Raw genomic sequence first — 15,734 nt, 5'->3', positions numbered from 1 at the left:
CTCACCCAGAATTGTGGGGCCAGTGGGAGAGTTGCAAGAAGAGATGGAAGAAAGACTGAGAGATAGGTGTGATGGGATGACAGTCGGGGGAGAGGAACATTGTGAAGTTCTGGAAACACCACAAGTTCCCTGAGTCTGGAGGGCTGACTTCCCCTCAGCTGTCATGTTGGTGTGCAATGAAGAGGGTGAGATAGAAGAGACACTGAGGGACCCAGGACAGGGAGACCTTAAAGGCCCCGACTCACAAGCAGTCCCCTGAAACATGTGGTCTGACTCAGGTGGAAACCCGTGCACAGTTGGGGAGTAGCTAGTTGAAACAGGAAAGGGATAAAGGTTGAGAGTGCTGGGACACTGGTGATGGTGGAAGAAGCATCTGAAAGGCCTGAGAGAACGGCAGGTCCCTGAGACAGGACAGCAAACTTCTCCTCAACCATACAGTCACGTGGGGAGGAGCAGTGTGAGATGGGAGAGAGAAGGAGGGATGGCAGTGATGTGCCAGGGGCAATAGGAGAGGAACATCGGGGTCCCAATGCAGACAGGGCACTAGAACACGAGGGAACATAGTGAGAAGCTACCGAGGTAAATCCTGGGGAGTGGGGCTCTGGTGTGCCCTCAGAAGAACATTCAGATGGAACCCCAGTCTCCTCCATGGTAGACATGAGGGCCCAGTCTACTGCTCCCAATGAGCCTGGCCTCTCCTCCAGGCCGAACTCCCTCTGGTTGGTATCCTCACCAAGAAATCTCGGGACGGTAGGGGAGTAGCTGGGAGACAGAGGAGACAGTGGTGGGAGAGGGTTCATGGGGGAGGAATATGTTGAATTTCTGGTAGGACTAGGTTCTTCCTCATTCACGGGGACTGACTCCTCCACAATGAAACAACTGCTACTCAAGGAGCAGGATGATGTGGAAGACACACTGATGCACACGGGGCTGGGAGACCTTAAGTTCCCAGAGTTGGCAGGAATCCCATGGCATAGGTTGTCTGACTCAGGCTGAAGTGTGGGCATAGTTGGGGAGTAGCTAGGTGCCACAGGATGTGCATTGGATAGCACTGCAGAATTGGGTGTAGAAGGGTAGGAGGTGCCAGCAGGGGGAGAGTGATGTATGGATGGGCATGGTTGTGTTGGTGACAATGAGAGGTGGCGTGAAGCCAATGGGGAAATGGCACCATATGTGGGACTCCCTGTGGAGGATGCTTGCACAGTGAAGGGGTCACTGGGACCCAAGGGAGGATTGTGAGTGGACTCAGGCAGGGTGAAGACTGTGGAATCAGGCTCTGGTGTGCCCTCAGAAGAACATTCAGATGGAACCCCAATCTCCTCCATGGTAGACATGAGGGCCCAGTCTACTGCTCCCAATGAGCCTGGCCTCTCCTCCAGGCCGAACTCCCTCTGGTTGGTGTCCTCACCGAGAAATCTCGGGACGGTAGGGGAGTAGCTGGGAGACAGAGGAGACAGTGGTGGGAGAGGGTTCATGGGGGAGTAACAGGGTGAAATTCCTGCCACACTAGGAGCTCCCACATTCACGGGGGCTGACTCCTCCACAATGAAACAACTGCTACTCAAGGAGCAGGATGATGTGGAAGACAGACTGATGCACACAGGGCTGGGAGACCTTAAGTTCCCAGAGTTGGCAGGAATCCCATGGCATAGGTTGTCTGACTCAGGCTGAAGTGTGGGCATAGTTGGGAAGTAGCTAGGTGCCATGGGAGAGAGCCTCTGTGTTTGTGCTGAGGGTACGGGAGACTGGATGCGGAGCTCTTGGTACATCTGGGCATCCCCAGGTGGGTCATGTGTAATGCTGCTCAGCCCTTTCAAGTCATTGAAGAGGTGTTCTTGGGAGCCGGGGTAATCCCCTCGGGTAGGGGTTGAGCTGCATGAGGAGGGAAGGGTGAACATGTGGTAGATCGTGGACACCCCTGAGGACTCAGAGTATGGCCCTGGGGATGACACTGCAGAATCGGGTGTCCTAGGGGAGGAGGTGCCAGAAGGGGGAGAGTGATGCATGGATGGGCATGGTCGTGTTGGTGACAATGACAGGTGGCGTGAAGCCGTTGGGGAAATGTCGCCACATGTGGGGCTCCCTGTGGGGGATGTTTGCACAGTGTAGGGGTCGCTGGGATAGCCGTGAGATCCACTGGGCGATGCTGGTCTGATGTCTGGGGAGTCAGGTCTGGAGGAGCCTGCAGAAGGACTGGATTGGTCCCTAGTCTTCACTGAGAAAGACATTATTACAGGAAGTAAGCTGCTATTCCCTGGCCTGTGTTCAAATCTACAAGTTAGAGGCCCTGAAAAGGATTTTGAGCCTGAGGATGCCAGGTTGGGGCTGTGGTGCGTTAAGAGTGAGGCTGTGTGTGTGTGTGTGTACTTGTGTGTGTATTGTTTGTGTGTGTGTGTGCGTGTGAGTTGTGTGTGTGTTGGGTGTGTGTATGTGTGTATGTGTGTGTGTGTGTGTGTGTCTGGCTTAGGCCACAGGAAAGCCTGTGTGAAAAACGAGGGAATAACCAGAACACAGATAACAGGCCCACTCACACAAGTGTTCTATCACTCCGTGTCACGATTCAAAGTCGCAGGATGCTCGCAAGATGCTCACTGGAAGCTCGCAGGATGCTCGCAGGATGCTCTGGGAAGCTGTGCAGCGCAGAAACCTGCTCTGGCATTCACTTTCCTCAGAGAGAATCCAAGCTCATTGCCTTGGCAACAGCCTTAAATACCCGAGATGGGCGGGGCTTAGCGGAAGGGGCGGGGCTTCCTGTCAACTGACAGCCTAACTGCCACCTAGACTCCGCCCACACGCAGTCGCTCTTCTGATTGGACCAATTGCCTGTCACTCTGAGGCACCATCCAAAGCAGACCCGGGGGTGTCTCACTCCTTGCATCTGTTTATGCCTTTCATCCCTGTGGTGTGAATAGCTTCACCCCCATCCCTGGTATTTTCCACCTTGAGGTAGTTTGTGTAGAAACAGACACTGCCCTGGGAGTTCATTTGAGAAACCCCCAGGGCCTGTCAACAGTGAACTCATTGGATTGGGATGTGTTCCCTGATGCCTATTAACATAATCAGATCACCTGGGCAGGGCTTGCAGGGAGTTATTTTGATAATCCCATGATTTAGACTGAAGTTCAAGGACTCTGGTCCACCTGTCATCTAGGGTCAGTTCCCTCTTCAGCCCTGAGGTGAAGTTTGGATCCCACCCAGCACATTCCAATCTTTCTTTAAGGTGACACAAGGAAACACTCCCAGCGTCCATCACCCCGTGAAGGGACCATCAACGCACTGAAGGAGAGCAGGCTCATCTGAAGACCTTCCAGAACAACAGGCTCACACGTTGGTCACCTGGAGGACAGCCTGCACAGCGGACCTGGGCAGATGCGCTTCCTCCCAGGCAGCAGGGACAAGGCCGTTCTACTGAACACAGAAAGAAAATGTGGACTAAACAGACAGCAAGTGCCAAGGGTCTGTGATGATCTTTTGTGCCCACGATATTGAATTTTTCTCTTTCTTAAGATTTACTTATTCTTCTTGAAAGGCAGATTTACAGAGAGGAGGAGAGACAGGAAGATCTTCTGTCTGGTCATTCCCTCCCAAAGCAGCCGCAGCCACCAGAGCTGATCCCATCTGAAGCCAGGAGGCAGGAGCACCTCTCATGTCTGCCACACAGGTGCAGGGTCCCAAGGCTCTGGACTGGCCTTGACTGCTTTCCCAGGCCACAAGCAGGGAGCTGGATGGCAGGTGGGGCTGCAGAGACACAAAACCACGCCCATATGGGATCCTGGTGCTTGCAAGGCAAGGACTTTTAGCCCCTGGGCTACCGCACCGGGCCCTTGGTGTGATGTTTTCACAGGTGAAGACAAACAGCTGAATCCTTGCTGCTCTGGCTCCCCACTTGCTTGCTCCTGGTGCAGAAACCAGTGCTTGTACCTGATCAAAGCTTGTGACAGGGGTCACTCAGGGCCCAGCCCAGTGTTGCATTATCCAGTACTCTCTGTTGTCCAGGGTCCCTTAGGAACCCGGCTGGGTGAGCACTCAAGGCAGGGCACTCCACCCTCCACACCTCACTCAGGGACGTCAGTCACACCGAGACACACACAGGCTGGGTCCTTGCATCCAAGACGTCATGTGGGGTCCTATTAGCTTCTGAGATAACCTGGTAAATATGCTTTCTTCGGAGAAAATTGTTTAGTAATAAATTGTTTCATTCATAAAAACATAAAATGTATAACCACAGGTACTGACTATTAGCAATTAGATAAAAATATCCATACTAGCTATTGTGAATACAGTTGGAGGAATATTCCATCAGGGCCTGCCTCCTGGCCTTGCCCTGTCCAGCCCTGAGAATTTCAATCTTTTGGGTGCGGGAACCACCAAAAAGAAGCATTCTCTCTGTTTCTGTCCTTTCCTGTCTCTGCCTAACTCTTTCCAAATAAATGAATACATTTTAAAAGCACCTAAGGATAAATGACCTTGCGTTGACACAAATACTAATTGAATTGTGGCCTTGGGAATTTAAAGCGTATTGTCATAAAAAAAACCAATGGGTTTGGGCCCAGGGCGATATCCTAGTGCCTAATGTCCTCCCCTGGAACACACTGGGATTGTATATGGGCGCCGGTTCTAATGCCGGCAGCTCCACATCCCATCCAGCTCCCTGCTTTGGCCTGGAAAAACAGCAGAGGACTGTCCAAGCCCTTGGGACCCTGCACCCGTGTGAGAGACCTGAAGAAGTTCCTGGCTCCTGGCCTCGGATCAGCACAGCACTGACTATTGGGTTCACTTGGGGAGTGAATCAACAGGATGGAAGATCTTCCTCTCTGTCTCCCCTCCTCTCTGTATATCTAACTTTCCAATAAAAATAAAATAAATCTTTTTTTGAACAATGCAACCGAAATAGAAAAGAATCAGATTACAACAATGTATATCTATTCCTTCGCTCCCTGAGCTCCCACTGTGTCAGGCAGGAAACAAGGGGTAGATGCAGCTCCATCAGCAAAGCTCTGTTGTGTGAGAAACTTATCCACACAGCAAGTACTGTGGGGTTTGGCTGTGCGCCCCCCACCCAGAGTTCACGTTGGAAACTTTGTTCCAAACTCACATGCTGATTGCACCTGGAGGTGATTAGGTGCAGCTGAGGCCATCAGGTAGGGCTGCCAAGAGGCATGAGTGGCTTTAGAAAAAGGACAGGGCCCGGCGCCGTAGCCTAGTGGCTAAAGTCCTCCTCACTTTGCACGTGCCGGGATCCCATATGGGCGCTGGTTCTATTTTTTCTTTTTTTTTTAAGATTTATTTATTTCTTATTACAAAGTCAGATATACAGAGAGGAGGAGAGACAGAGAGGAAGATCTTCCATTGGATGATTTATTCCCCAAGTGAGCGCAACATCCGGTGAACCAGGAGCCTCTTCCAGGTCTCCCACGCTGGTGCAGGGTCCCAATGCATTATGTCGTCCTGGACTGCTTTCCTAGGCCACAAGCAGGGAGCTGGATGGGAAGTGGAACTACTGGGATTAGAACTGCTGTCCATATGGGATCCGGAGGCGTTGAAGCTGAGGACTTTAGCCGCTAGGCCACGATGCCAGGCCCGGCGCTGGTTCTAAACCCAGCAGCTTCATGGGAACATGTGGTCACAGCAGAGTCCCTAGGGCATTCCAAGTCAGACTGTCACTTTGCAACAAGAAGTTTGTGACCACAACGTGCGGACGGACAAATCTCTTCTAGCTGTAGTGGAATTTCCATGGCTTTTGACGTGAGCTGGAGTCAGGAAGGAATGTCGCAGCAGAAGGGGGCTCGCCAACACAGAACCTCTGTGCAGAGATGGAGCCAGGGCTGTTGCTCCTGGGCACTTTTGGCCTCCACTGACATTGCTGTTTTAACTATAGTTTCTAGGCCCCCCGGCCTGCTGGAGATCATGCCGCCTGAGCCCCGGCGGCCCTGGGGTGCCTAGCACACAGCAGCTCGGGCCAGTCGTGCTCGGGGACACTGGGGACACTGGGGACACCGCTTCTCCCCGCCCCGCCAGACCCTCGGGTGCAGCGGGTGGGGGAGGAAGCGGGTGGGGGAGGAAGTCCCCTGCCTGCAGTGGGTGGGGGAGGAAGCGGGCCACAAACTCGTGGCCATCTGGGAGGGAGGCGGGGGCGGCCAGTTGCAAGTTCCGCCCCTGGGGAGGGCAACCAGGCCACAGCCATGGTTGATTAGGGAAGATTCCCACAAGAGCAAAGCTTCAGAGGCAGCACCTCAGGCTGGTTCAGCACTTCAGGGAGCTCACATTTCTCGACAGATTAGTTTCCTAGTATCGCTAATATTTCTGAGAAGAATGTTGTCGGAGTTTTGACAGGGATTGCATTGACTCTGGAGAATAGTTTGGGTCATGTGGATATTTTGATGCTATAGAGTCTTCCGATCCTGCAGCATGGTATCATTTTTATGTGACACTGAGCAGTCCCAGGACCCGTGGGACAGCATAGGCTCCTCCCAGAAAGCCCACGGGATCCTGGCTAGGAGGCCGTCTTACAGAAACATACTAATAGACCTGCCTTGGGAAGATACACGGGGCAGAAAAGGAGACGGAGAAAACCCCGGCGTGTCTGCTGTCACGTCTCTGTCTGACCTGATCAGAGGAGCAGCAGACAGTCCACGGCCATTGCCCCACAGGGAGCCTTACACTCGGCCAGTCCGGGCTCGGATGGCACACAGGGCCTGCAGACGTTGACCATGGCAAGCTCAGGCAGTGCCCAGCAAGGGACGATTCTCCAGGATGCGCAGCCCTCTGATGGACAGCAGATTCTTGTGCGCAGCAAGCAGGTGGTGGACAGACTGCATGGGGAGATGTGCAGACCTACCAGATGCGGACCACACCCTCAGCGACTTCACTGCCACCAACCGTGGGGATGACGTCACCGCTGACCCTGACGTACAGGCACCTAAAACAGATGGTCCCCAGTTGGAAAGAGAAACACGGCTGATGGGAAACAGGGAAACTGCCAGAGAATGGCGCAGAAAGAACAAAGAATATGTGAAATGCCTGGAAAATGGAGCTGCACTCCTGGAAAATCAAAATCGAACTCTAGTAGAAGAGTTTGATTCTTGAGAAAGCAATTATTTTTGTGGACGAAAAGTTAGCTGGATTTCTTTTTCATGGAGATGCATAAATTAAAAGGTCAAAAGTGAAGCTTTTTATTTAGGTTTTTTGCAATGCAAATATCGTCCGCAGGAAATTGGTTGAAAGAAGATTCAATGGAAAACGACTTCAAGCAGGCCACAGGCACCACTGGAAGCCATGGAGCATCACACACACTCAACCAGCAAGAAGCAGACACTTCCTAAAAGCGCAGGACAAGATGAAGGCCAGTAAATTGAGTTTTTCAAAATAAAACAGTTTATCCTGTAGGCTTGCATAATTTCCTGTTTCCTGAAATCGACCTTTTTTGGTTGTTAGGCGTGTGTGTTGAGTGTTTTATTTCTGCTAATAAATTCTAAATTACGGGCCTGACGCCGTGGCCTAGCAGCTAAAGTCCTTGCCTTGAACGCCCCAGGATCCCATATGGGCGCCAGTTCTAATCCTGGCAGCTTCACTTCCCATCCACCTCCCTGCTTGTGGCCTGGGAAAGCAGTTGAGGATGGCCCAATGCTTTGGGACCCTGCACCCACGTGGGAGACCCAGAAGAGGTTCCAGGTTCCCGGCTTCGGATCAGCGCAGCACCGGCTGTTGCTGCTCACTTGGGGAGTGAATCATCAGTTGGAAAATCTTCCTCTCTGTCTCTCCTCCTCTCTGTATATCTGACTTTGTAATAAAAATAAACAAATCTTTTTAAAAAAATTCTAAATTACACTTGTAGAAAAGAACCTTAGTATGTTACTAAAGGATAAATTGTGTTTTGTGATGATGTGTGCTTGTCCACCGTCGGGTTTTTTCAATGAGCTTCTACCCTGTGTGATGTTGACCTGGGATGGGCCAAGTTGGGCTCACCATTTGGAGAGCCTTTTGCAAAGGGAGCGAAATGCTCGGAGGGAGGGTGGTGATTTTATAACTTCTTTTTTTTATGAAAATGGAAAGAAAAACTGTTTAGTAGTTTGATATTTTTCAGTTGTTTCTTGCTCATTCTGGCTTTGGTGATTTCCTACAAATATATATATATATATATATATTTTCAATTCTGTATTCTGTATGCAGTTGAATATCCATTACTCACTCTATTGTGTTTAATAGAATGGAATGTTTACAGGCCTTGAAAATAAATTTTAAAAAACCCTGAAGATGCATGCCAGAGTTTTTCCAATAGAATACTATAGTCAATTTACTGGAAGGTTTCTTAGATCCTAAAATAGTATGGTGATTTTATGTTAGAGACTATTTTGTATGTTAGTGAATGGTACCTTTATAAAAAAAGTGACTGCCAATATATTTTGATAGCTGATCTTTATAAATTCTAATATTGAGTTTTTAATGATTACTTTAAATGTCTATATATATAGTTTGTATAGTACAAAATTTACATCTCAAAGTATCATTTTTATATTATGAGAAGTTTTCAGATTGGTTAATATTTGAATTGTAAGTTTTATATGCAACTTATCTAAAGTTACAAATACCGTATACTGGGCCCAGCAGCGTGGCCTAGCGGCTAAAGTCCTCACCTTAAAAGCCCCAGGATCCCATATGGGCGCCGGTTCTAATCCCAGCAGCTCCACTTCCCATCCAGCTCCCTGCTGGTGGCCTGGGAAAGCAGTTGAGGATGGCCCAAAGCATTGGGACCCTGCACCCATGTGGGAGAGACCCGGAAGAGGTTCCTGGTTCCCAGCATCGGATTGGTGTGCACCGGCCCGTTGCAGTTCATTTGGGGAGTGAAACATCAGATGGAAGATCTTCCTCTCTGTCTCTCCTCCTTTCTGTATATCTGGCTTTCCAATAACAATAAAATCTTAAAAAAAAAAAAAAAGCCTTGGTAGTAGTTTGGCTAAAGAGACACGGCAAATCAGATTTCAGAGGATTTTAAGTTTTAAAAAGATTAAATATCTTTATTTTGAGAATTAGAATTAATGATTTGGTAGACCAAACAGTGATTATCTGGAGGGCCGCAGGGGCATATAGAGTACTATTCAAGCAGGATACTTAACGGTGTGAATGGTATATACTCTGAAGAAATTCAATGATGCTTATAGACATGATGACAGCTGACCGGACAGTCAGGGGAAAGCAACAGAAAGTGAGAAGAAAGGCAATGGAGGGAAAGGAGAAGCTAGGAAGAAGAGAGGCTGATCTGAAGGTGAGGTCTGATCCTACCGTGTGGTGTCAGTGTGGCAGCCAAGCAGCCAGCATTTAACTGTGCAGCTGAAAAACAGTCTGTATAATGAAATGTAAAGTAGGGATGCTCTTTCTCAGACCACCAAGCAGCTTTCTCTCTTGCCCTGGACAGAAAGGAGAGAGGCAGGTGCAAACAGCTGAGGGGTTCTCACAGCTGTAAGACAATAATTCTAGGTTTACTGAGGTAGCATCCAACCACACATTTTCATTTAAATATAGCACATGTGCTGACATTGGCAGATGATATTTAAAATAATTTGTATTAAATCCTGGTGAAATAATCTATTGCCTGCTATTATATTGCTATCACAATGAAATGTTTCTGTAAATTCCTTTAGACAAAAGCATGAGCAGTAACAATGAACTTTAAAATGCACTTTCCATGAATATGCAATGTCAAGTAAAATAGGCTCAAGTTTTGCTCTTCAGAAAGACTGTTCTCCAAACTAAAAACAGACTGATAAAATAAATATCAACTTATTGTATTTTCTTGAGGAAATATTAGCAATGGAAAGGAATCCCATGTTTGCTGACTTCGGATTGCATTGAACAGAATTCTCTTAGGGATACTAAACATTGGTTACAATGTGCAAGAAAGAGTAGAGGCAATAATGCGGTGATAGAAATAGAAATACATGGGTTCCTTTTCAGTGGTTGGTGGTAAATGTTACATAACATCCATTAAAAACTACTTTGACATTTTCAAATTCTGTCCAGCTCTGTGCATTTGGAGGAAGAAACAGGAATGGAGAGAGGAAGATACAGAAATGGAGAGGTTCCATCAACAATTGAAATCCCAATGCGTACAACACCCAGCACATCCAGCCCAGGTCTTCCACCTCAGCGGCAGGGACTCAGCTAGCTGCTTCAGCCAGCACCTTCTGCCTCCCAGAATGCACATTCGCCACAAGCTGGAAGTGGAAGTTGAGGCAGGACTCAAACCCAGCACACTCTCTGGGATGTGGGATGTTCAAAGCAGCAGTTGTAAATGCAGAGTTAGATACCCTCCCCTTCTCTCTCTCATATTGTCTAGTCCTTCTCCCTAGACCATTACATTCTTTTAAAGATTTATTTATTTTATTGAAAAGGCAGATGTACAGAGAGGAGGAGAGACAGAGAGGAAGATCTGTTTGATGATTCACTCCCCAAGTGACCGCAATGGCTGGTGCTGCACCGATCCGAAGCTGGGAGCCAGAAACTTCTTTCTGGGTCTCCCACACGGGTGCAGGATCCCAAGGCTTTGGGCCATCCTCAACTGCTTTCCCAGGCCACAAGCAGGGAGCTGGGTGGGAAGTGGAGCTGCCGGGATTCGAACTTGCGCCCATATGGGATCCCGGCACATTCAAGGTGAGGACCTTAACCATTACACTATCGCACCGGGCCCAGACCATTACTTTCTAAACATATTTGGTTCTTGCCTCTGGATGCTGTAGAAAGCTCAAGACCTAAGGTGAAGAAATGAGTGGACTTTCTAGTAGTCATTATTGCCTAGCTCCTGCTGTTATCTCTGTAGGAGAAGAGTATGTCTATGGCTGTCGGTGAGTTCACAAGAAAGCAGTGTGGAACGCACCAAGGGTTATAAATGTCAGCACTACATCATTCTTTGTTAGAATCAGGAAATCAAATTATAAGTAGGATAGGCAACTTATCATAGGCCTTGTGGTTGGATTCTATTCAGCAGCAGGCAACCACCCCAATCTCTTTTGATGCTGCTGTTCTGTCTGGCTTCTCCAGACACACACACACCATAAGGTTTTTATATAGTCATAGCTCAATACTGTATCAAATCAAAGAATCATGGAAAGCTGGAAACCAAAGATATGTTTGCATGCAAACACTTATGATATGCCTGCATATCAGTTGTCTTTGTAAAGTTCATGGCAGTTTGGGTTATTTAACCATGCAGAGGGATTGCATTTAGCCTAGTAGTTGGAACACCTGCCTTCCACGTGTGAGTCCCTGGGTGCTGTCTCTGACTCTACTTTGTTTCTAAAGTAGAGCCTGGGAATCAGTGATGATAACTCCAGCAGGTGGAATTCTGCTATCCACATGAGAGACCAAGACTGAATCCCTGCCTCACGGTGTATACACTCTGTACAAATCAAATCCAACTATTTAGCATACACAATACCTCCTGTATTCCTACTAAAATGGAAGAGGCAATTCACAAATGAGCAATGGAATTGCAATTCTGGAGATTGTTCCATGGCCTTAGGAATACATCCTGGCCTCTGGCTTCGGCTTACTGATGGTGGTGTCCACAACTCGCAATGGAGTGCCAGGATCCTGTTTATTGTTGCACGTGCTGATTCTAGCTTCCTGCCAGTTGCACGCTGGGAAGTCGCAGTGAAGAATCACGTGATCAGGCTGCTGCCGTCCACATGGGGACCCAGGCTTCAGAACCCGGCTTGTGACCAGTGCGGGTATGTAGGTTATAGGAACTGACCAGTGGGTGACAGCGTTTTTCTTTCTCTGTGTCTTGCAAGTAAATATTTTATTTTAAGCAACAAAGTCAAATAAGGAAGCTTTAATTCAAATGGAATAAATCGAAGAGTAAATAATATGGAAAAATCTGCCTTCCTGTGTTAATCCATGTATTCATCAAATACATTTTACATATTTATTTAAGACAGAGAGAGAGATGCAATAAGCAGGGCTGGGCTGGGCCAAGTTAGGAGGCAGTGACGTGGGGGAGGGGCACAGGCCCTTGAGCCATTTTCTGCTGCTCCCCCAGGTACGGTACAGGAGCTGGACCGGAAGAAGAGCAAGCACGGCTCAAACAAGTTTCCAGGTGGGATGTTTCAGGTGGAGGTTTCACACAGTGCACCATAACGCAGGCCCCAATTTATGATTTTTGGCCTCATATTCATATATCATGATATGGAATGATGGGCCCGGCGCGATAGCCTAGCGGCTAAAGTCCTTGACTTGAACGCCCCGGGATCCAATATGGGCACCAGTTCTAATCCCGGAGACCCGACTTCCCATCTAGCTCTCTGCCTGTGGCCTGGGAAAGCAGTTGAGGATGGCCCAAAGCTTTGGGACCCTGCACCTCCATGGGAGACCTGGAAGAAGCCCCTGGCTCCTGGCTTCAGATTGGCTCAGCTCCAGCTGTTGCGGCCACTTGGAGAGTGAACCATCGGACGGAAGAGCTTCCTCTCTGTCTCTCCTCCTCTCTGTATATCTGCCTTCCCAATAAAAATAAATAAGTCTTTAAAATATAATAATATGGAATGACATTACATGCCATATACTTTTATGAAATTGGCTTTTATAAAATTCATACTTTATGTGTTCCTGATATACAAGGTGATTTTTGGCTCAATTTGAAATAGGAAATAAAGTAAGATTCGCTAACCAGATTTCATTTTTATGCTCATATGAACAAAAGATGCCAACTCAGCCAAGCATGTCTCATTTCCACCTCTTCTCGCTTGACCTTTACTTTTCAAGATATGGTACATACCTCAAGTTAGATGATCATGCATCCCTAACACCTGTTAGGCACATCACTGATCATTTATTTCATAGATTGTCTATAGTTCTTGTACCATCATAAAGCATTCTCTCATGTAAAAACAGTGGATTATTGTACTTGAAATTAATATTTACATCATTCATAAATACAACAGTGTTGAATTTATTGCCCGAATTTATGACACCACATTATAATTATTAAGATTTAATTATTTTTATTGGGAAGTCAGATTTACAGAGAAAAGAAGAGAAAAAGAGAAAGATTTCTCCACTGTTTTGCTCCTCAGGTAGCCAGAAATGAGCAATCCAAAGCCAGGAGCCAGGAGCTTCTTCCAGGTCTCCCACGTGGTTGCAGGGTCCCAAGGCCACAAGCAGGGAGCTGGATGGGAAGTGGAGTAGCTGGGATTCTAACTAGCACCCATATGGGATGCTGGTACATGCAAGGCAAGGACTTTGGACATCAGGCCACAGTGCCAGGCCCCACACACTATTCTAATGTTAGAATAGCTCGTCTCAAATTACATTTTTAAATTACTAATTGGGTATAAAAATATACACATAGACAATTCAATGTTTCATAATTACCTAGTTTTAATATATGTATCTCTTAAAATATTGCACAGGACCCAGCGCAGTGGCCTAGGGGCTAAAGTCATCGCCTTGAATGCGCCCCGGGATCCCATATGGGCGCCGGTTCTAATCCCAGAAGCTCCACTTCCCATCCAGCTCCCTGCTGGTGGCCTGGGAAAGCAGTTGAGGACGGCCCAATGCTTTGGGACCCTGCACCTGCTTGGGAGAACCGGAAGTGGTTCCTGGTTCCCAGCATCGGATTGGCGTGCACCAGCCGGTTGCGGCTCACTTGGGGAGAGAAACATCGGATGGAAGATCTTCCTCTCTGTCTCTCCTTTCTGTATATCTGGCTTTCCAATAATAATAAAATCTTTTAAAAAAAAGATTTATTTATTTTTATTAGAAAGGCAGATATACAGAGAGGAGGAGAGACAGAGAGGAAGATCTTCCGTTCGATAATTCACTCCCCAAGTGAGCACAAGGGCCGGTACTGAGCTGATCCAAAGCCAGGATCCAGGAACTTCCTCCAGGTCTTGCACACGGGTGCAGGATCCCAAGACATTGGGCTTGGGATCCCAAGAAGTGGCGCTGCCGGGATTAGAATCGGCGTCCATATGGGATCCCAGTGCGTTCAAGGCGAGGACTTTTAGCTGCTAGGCCAAAAATAGAATATTGTACAGGAACTTTTGCCCGTAGTCCATAAATAGTTTCTTTTTCAATTATTATACACGCAAATGATTCAGTAACAAATGAGTAAGGAAGAGTGGGCGGCGGCACCAGCTCCGCGGGGGAACTCTGGTCCATGGCGCGCAGGACGGCGGCCGCCCGCGCTGCTATAGTCTCACCTGCCACCAGCGCGCTGCACTTTTAGGGCGAGTGCGGAGGTCCAGGGCGGAAGAGAAGTCAGCCTGCAGCTGCAGCCCCCGCCGGCCCCCGCCCTGCGCCCTCCCCCATGTTCCTGGGATCTCACTCATCTTCAGCCCCTTAACATTTGAACCATTTGAGGGTAATAGCATAAAAACCTGCGGGATGCAGCCAAAGTTTAGCAAAAAATAGGTAGCAAGTGCATATTAGCCAAATATTGTGTTACGGACAAGCAAGTGTAGAAACCTAAGAAAATCCCCAAATGCACTGTGCTGGCCCCAAGGGAGGAGAGTCAGATCTAAGTAAAGTAAGGAAGGAATCTGCCTGGAGTTCTAGTTGTTGACTGGCTTATAGTGACAGAAATCCATTCCTGACTTGGAAAGGGGCTTTCCAAGATCAGGGCATCTAAACTGCTCAAATGCTGGATGCCTGAGGATTTCTGTCATTTATCCAATGACTGCTTGTTGTCAGATATGATTACTTGAGTGTGAGCTACATAATCATCTCAATACAATTTCACATCAAGAAAATGATTACTTATCTAACTAGTCAGACACACTATTATAAAATGATTGACCTATTCGATTCTTCAAATGAAACACATCTGTTTCTTACATTCAAAACATTTCAGTGACCTTCTTGTGCCCACTGATGTGAGGCTGCCCAGGCCGCCAGTCGCTGAGCTGCCACCCATGGCGTCAGGATTGCTCTCCATGACATGGTGGGTGGGGTGGAACTGGCTGCGGGATCTCGGACTTGCTGCTCATGTGGGTGGGCAGAGCCAGCTAGGGCAGCTGGGATTATCCCCTAGGTTTGGAGGGACCTAGGTTGGCAGTGGCTGCCTGGGTTTCACAGAGCTCCTGGAGGGTCCGCTACTGAAGGAAGTTCCACAAACATTTTAAAATTGCTAACTGTGCATGTTCGTGTGTTTAAGCATATAGGGATTGTCAAAAATTTCATGTCCCTCTCTTTGCTAAAAGATTGATTTACTTTCATTGCATTTTGATAGTCTTATGGCAGGATTTTAAAAATCAAACTTGTATCTGGATATGGTATTGTTGTTTCTCTCTCTTTTTTAAGATTTACTTATTTTTATGGTCTTCCAAAAAGTTCATGTAAGTGAAGAGATTTTCAGTTTTTGCATCAAGACGGACTTACCGTTCAATTCTCTTTCCCTCCAAAATTCTCTCATGTACAGGGAGCTGTATGGGTACAGACCCGGATGAACAGAGAGAGAGCTGCTGATGCCAGAGGAAGTCTCCCAGAGGAGGGGAGCCACACAGTCCTGCAGACACTGGTGACCACGGTCCTTGCTCGAGAAGCCTGAGCAGCAACCGGAATGAGTGTCAGGAATTGAACCCTGTGGAATGCCAAGTGTGGGTGGAGTTGTCCAAAAGAAAGCTGGGTGGGAGACCTGACTTTAAAATGATAAATTTCATGTATCTTAAACTGAATCACGGATATAAATTGAAACACAAAAAAGCAACACATCTGGATGATGATTTAAGTCCTTGGGCTTAATG

At 47.8% G+C, this 15,734-nt stretch overlaps 1 pseudogene; it reads left to right on the top strand.

The window, feature by feature from the left end:
* The first annotated feature begins 798 nt into the window (after positions 1-798).
* On the top strand, positions 799-7,086 carry LOC101525753 (cyclic AMP-dependent transcription factor ATF-1-like; annotated as a pseudogene).
* The last annotated feature ends 8,648 nt before the right edge of the window (positions 7,087-15,734 follow it).

The sequence above is a fragment of the Ochotona princeps genome, chromosome 29, assembly GCF_030435755.1.
Source record: "Ochotona princeps isolate mOchPri1 chromosome 29, mOchPri1.hap1, whole genome shotgun sequence".
Classification (NCBI taxonomy): Eukaryota; Metazoa; Chordata; class Mammalia; order Lagomorpha; family Ochotonidae; genus Ochotona; species Ochotona princeps.
Note: the sequence above shows the minus strand (reverse complement) of the source record. Positions and strands in the feature narration are given on the sequence as shown.